Source organism: Aethalodelphis obliquidens, unplaced genomic scaffold (assembly GCF_003676395.1).
Source record: "Aethalodelphis obliquidens isolate GAN/ISIS:26980383/991018 unplaced genomic scaffold, ASM367639v1 scaffold4, whole genome shotgun sequence".
NCBI lineage: Eukaryota > Metazoa > Chordata > Mammalia > Artiodactyla > Delphinidae > Aethalodelphis > Aethalodelphis obliquidens.
In genome coordinates this window covers 67,796,339-67,802,338 of record NW_020837948.1, presented here as the reverse complement: position 1 = coordinate 67,802,338, position 6,000 = coordinate 67,796,339, and positions in this window count along the sequence as shown.

Below are 6,000 nucleotides of genomic sequence, written 5' to 3'. Positions count from 1 at the left end.
TGATGACAACCAAAGGAAGATGGCAATGGTGACTAAGAGTCATGTGTTCTTCCTCTTGTTTTCTCACCTCCCCACCTCCCAACATCATAGTAAAGGCTCTGAAAAGGGATGGAGGAGGAGTGGTCCCAGAGGCAGAACTTAATTCCCTCTGCTCCAAGGAAAGGGAGGGGCAGCAGGGGTCCTGTCCTCTTTGCTTAAGATTCTCTAGGTAGGGGGAGCAACTGTCCTGGCTTGCCCAGGATCAAGGGTTTCCCAGAATGAGGGGCTGTCAGGGCTAAAACTGGACAGTTCCAGGTAAATTGGGATGGTTGGTCATCCTACAACCAGGCCTCAAGAATGGCTTATAACAGGGGTGGGGAAAGTTTTGAGTGAGATTAGTTTTGGAGTTTTAAAATAGACAATTTTTTAAATTGTGAAATACAGCATACATTAAAAAGTATATAAACTGTAATGTACAATTTAAAAAATAAGGAAATGAACACCCATGTACCCAGTATCCCATTTAAGAAGTAGAGCATAATATGTATCTTAGAAGTTCCCTGTATGACCCTCACTGTAGCATTCTTCCCCTTTCCATGTCAGAGGTAACCACTATCCTGATTTTTAATCAGTCCTTGATTTACTTATGGTCCAGCCACCTATGTATTATTCTTAAAATGTTTAAATTTGCCTTATTTTGAACTTAATATAATTGAATCATACCATAGGTATTCATCTATGACTTGTCTCTTTGGCTCAAGTTATGTTTTTGAGATTTCTCTAGGCTTACGGTTTATTCATTTTCAATGCTGTACCAAATTCCCTTTTGTGAATATTTATTATTTTTCTGATGTGCACTTTGTTGTTCCTAGTTTTTTCTAATACAAACAGGGCTGCTACGTACATGTTTTCTGGTGCACATGTACTTTATTGTATATATTTAGAATTAGAATTGCTGCATCATAGGGTATGTACATGTTAGACTTTACTAGACCATCCTAAACCCTTCTCCAATATGGTTGACTACTTTGCACTCCCAACTAGAGTGTGTGACAGTTCCCATTGTATTACATTCTCTCCAACATTTGGTATTTCTGGCTTTCTAATTTTTGTTAATCTGGTGTGAAATGGTATCTCATTGTGATTTTAATTTGCATTTCCCAAATTAAGAATGAGTTTAATTTAAATATATTTCATGTTAAAATTCAATATATTGTGTTTTCTGTCTGCTGAAATACTTGTTCATAGTCTTTGCTATTATTATATTTGGTTTTGTCATTTTCTTATTGATTTATGGGAGTTCTTTACATATTTAGGTAGTTCTAATCCTTGTTAGTTATATGGGTTGCAGAGATCTGTGGTGTGGTTTGAGTGTGACTTGTGTTTTCACTCTTTTTGTTGGTGTCTTTCAATGATGGAAACTACAAATCTTGTTACCAAAAATACTTCCATACCCCAAGGTCATAATGATATTTTCTATCTTTGGAAATTTTTGAACATTCTGCATTTCACACTGAATTGTCTTAATTCACCTGGAAATGATTTATTTTGTATGTGTGTGGTGTGAGGTAGAGATATGATTTAATTTTTCTAGATATGTAATTAATACATATATATTTTTTCTATATATAACATATAATACACATTAATCTATAATACTAATATATGAGTAATATAAGTATCTCAACATCAGTTATTCAGTAGTTCATTGTTCCTATATACCTGCTCTGCTGTAAAATGGACACAGAAGTAGTCCCTTCTTATTAATTAAAGGTTTTTCAAGATTGAATGTTTAAAGCTTTATTGATGAATAATTGACAAATATAATTGTATATATTTAAAGTGTACAACCATGATGATTTGATATACATATACACTGTGGAATGATTACCAAGATCAAGGTAATTAACACATCCATCACCTCACAGAGTTAACTCTCTGTGTGTTTTTGTGGTGAAAATGCTTAAGATCTACTCTCTGCAGTATACTGTCAAGTATACAATACCATATTATTAACTATAGTCACCATGCTATATGTCAGATCCTCAGAATTTAGTCTTTTGAACTTGAATTTTAAGGTTTTAAAAAATATTTCTAGAACTGCAAGGTAAAGCCACCCAAGGAAGGTGATTTCTTGGTGGTATGAGAGATATTTTTAAAGCAGTGATTCACTTTCCTAAGTGGTTATAGGACTATTCAGTTATAAGTGGAATTATCTAATATGTAGCCTTTTGTGTCTGGATTCTTTCGATTCGGATAACTATTTTTTGGTGCATACAAGTTGTAACGTGTATCAGTAGTTTGCTTCTTTTTAATTACTATAGCAATTAATATTCCATTTTATGGATATGAAATGTTTTGTTTATTCATTCCCCATCAGATGGACATTTGGGTTGTTTCTAGTTTTTGGTTGCTATAAATAATGCTGCTATAAACACTTGCATTCATGTCTCTGAGTGGACATATGTTTTCATTTCTTGGGCTACCCATGAGTGAATTGCTGGCCCAAGTATATTTATATGTTAACTTTTAAAGATGCTATTAAACTGTTTTCCAGAGTAGTCACACAATTTCCCATTCCCATCAACAATGTATGAGGGTTTCAGGTTCTCCACATACTCAGCCAGCACTTGGTATTTTGAGTCATTTGGATTATAGCCATTCTTGTGGATGTGTATAATGTTTTATGGTGGCTTTAAATAATACTTCCCTGATGACCGATGATGTAAAACATCTTTTCATGTGCTTCTGACTATTTGTATATCTTATTTGATGACATTTTTATTAAAATATTTGCCCATTTATTGTTATTCTTTTATTGAATTTTAAAGTGTTCTTTTTATATTCTAGATACAAATCCTTATCAGATATAAGGTTAAAAAATATTTTCTCCTAATCTGTGCCTTAACTTCATTTTCTTTTTTCTTTTTTTTGCGGTACGCAGGCCTCTCACTGTTGTGGCCTCTCCCGTTGCGGGGCACAGGCTCCGGACGTGCAGGCTCAGCTGCCATGGCTCACGGGCCCAGCCGCTCCGTGGCATGTGGGATCTTCCCAGACCGGGGCACAAACCCGTGTCCCCTGCATTGGCAGGTGGACTCTCCACCACTGTGCCACCAGGGAAGCCCTTGACTTCATTTTCTTAATGGTATATTTTGAAAAGCCAAAATTTTACTTAGTAAGTTTGTATGTTTGTGTTTTAAACCAGACAATACAAGTATTATATATATTGCTTATACAAAGCTATGTTTCTTAAAATAATTAAGAGAAAAATATATTCATACTGTTTTATATTTAACTAAACACCATTTTCAGTATTCTTTATTTTGTCCAGTATATTCAAGTTAATGCTATTTCTTTCAGCCTGAAGGGACATCCTGTAGGTTTTCTTATAAGTTAGGTAAACTAGCAGCAAATTCTTTCTGTTTTTAACCTGTGAATATATTCATTTTACTTTCATTTTTGAAATGATAGTTTTCCTGAATATAGAGTTATTGGTTGACAGTTTTTTTTTTTTTCTTTCAGCACTTTGAATATTTCTTCTACAGCCATCTGGTCTCCATTGTTTGCAAAGAGAAGTCAGCTGTTAACCACGTGGTTGTTTTCCGGTATGTGATGAGTCATGTTCATCTTGCTGCTTTCTTTCTTTGAATTTTATCAGTTTAATATGTTTTATCTAGGTATGGATCTCTTTATATTTGTCCTTTTTGGAAGTCACTGAACTTTATGAATCTGTAGAAAACGGTTTTTTTAAAAACAAATTAATGCTTTCAGCAAATATTTTTGTCCACTATTTCTTCAAATATTTTTTTGGCTCTTCTCTCTCTTTTTCTTTCTCCTTCTGGGATTTCCATTACATGTATGTTGGTATGCTTGATATTATCCTATTAAGTTTTTGTTCATTCATTTTAATCTTACTTTCTCTCTTTTTCTCAAACTATGTTATTTCCGTTGATCTAGCATCAATTTCCTTGATTCTTTTGCCATCTTAAATCTGCTGTTGTGTCCATCTAGTAAAATTTTTGTTTTAGTTATTGTGCTTCCTTGTATATAAGCTTCTTTAATTCTTTGAGTGTGTTTGTAATGACCATGTTGACATCTTTGTCTGCTAAGTCCAACATTATTGTTGATTCTTATGGACTGCTTTTTTTTTCTTTGTACGTGGTCACAATGTCCTGTTTCTCTGCATGATTCCTTTTTTTTGTTGTTATTATTAAAAACTGGACATTGTAGCAACTCTGGATTTTAATTTTTTTCCTTATGGTTTTTGTTATTGTTGTTAGTAATGTGTTTGGACTTAAATTGTGTCAATCTGTTTCCCATGTGGTGTATGGCTATTGATGTTTCTGCTTAGTTTGTGTTATTACTATTTTTTGCAGTGTTAAGTTTGCTGCTTTACTTTGACTTTTTAAAATAACTTAATTGGAATATAAGTCACATACCATACAACTCACCTATTTAAAGCGTACAAGTAAATAATTTTTAGTATAGTCACAGAGTTGTGCAACCATAACCACAATTAATTTTAGAACACTTCATCACCTCTAAAAGAAACTCTGTATATATGATCAGTCACTCTCCATTTTCTCTTAACCTTCCCTGCCCACTGGTCCTAGGCAACCACTAATCTACTTTCTGTCTCTATAGATTTAGATATCCTAGAAAATTCAAATACATGAAATTATATAATATATGGTTTTTCTGTGACTGGCTTCTTCCACTTAGAATAATGTTTTAAAGGTTCATGTATATTATAGCAAGTATTGGTAATTAACTCCTTTTGATTGCCAGATAATATTCTGTTATAGATATACCACATTTAATTAACTATCAGTGTCATCAGTGGACAGACATTTAGGTTGTTTCCCCTTTTTAGCTCTTACAAATAATGCTGCTATGAACATTTGTGTACAAGTTTTTGTGTGTACTTATGTTTTTATTTCTCTTGGATATGTACCTAGGAGTGGAATTTCTGGGTTATATGATAACTATGTTTAATGTCTTGAGAAATTGCCAGACTGTTTTCCAAAGCAGTTACCCCATTTTATAATTATACTAGTAGTGTATGAAGATTCCAGTTTCTCCACATTCTCACTAACACTTGTTATTATCTGTCTCTTTTATTATAATAATGCTAGTGGACAGCTTGTGTTATTCTTATTTTTATAGCCTGACTTCCTAGAGGTCATGTCAGTGTTTACATAGCTTAATGATAAGTCAATGATTTGGACATAGATTTTGCTCACACACCTCAAATCTGGTAAGTCTTTTACCCTCTGGTGATGGGTCTGGTTGGATATGGGTTGGGGAGTTCATTTAGTGTTCAGCCACTTATCAAGTCTGTCTTGGTTTTTATTTTATGCTTGGCTCTTTCGGAGTTCCCCTGTGTATGCACATATTTTCACAGTGATCCAGAAATTCACAGAGAGCATGTCTAGTCCTCCTATAGCTCTCTCATTTCCAGGACCTTCCCACTGAATTTCTGGTGGTCCATCATTCACCCCAACTGAAACCAATTACTCAGGCTACAGATCTGTAGATTTTTCCTACCAAGTGTGATACTTCAAGTGTCAATGTTTTTAGCAGGGCTTTTCATCACTGATCCCAAATCAGATCCTTTCTTTATGGCAGCAAACTGGCTGGTTTTCATGCTCAGCCCCACCCTGGAAAACTTTCATTCTCACTTAGTGAGCTAGGGAGTGGGGAGTGGGAGCAGTCCCAGCCACGAAGGCCCCAGATTGACACTGTTCTTACCCACATTTCTAGCAGTTTTTTATGAATAAACGTTTCTTCATTTGTTGTTTGCTTTTAGTCAATTTCCAGAGTCCTGCTATAGCGGATTTAGACAAATTTGCCATGTTATACTTATTTCTTTGGGGGTGGAATTCACTGAACTCTATAACTCCTGCTTCTATAACTTTCTAAACGTTTGTTATACTGCTCCTTTCTACCTTATTAGGTAACTCTCATTAATTATGAGACTGTATGTTTTCTAATATAAGTATTTACTGGGATGCATATTCC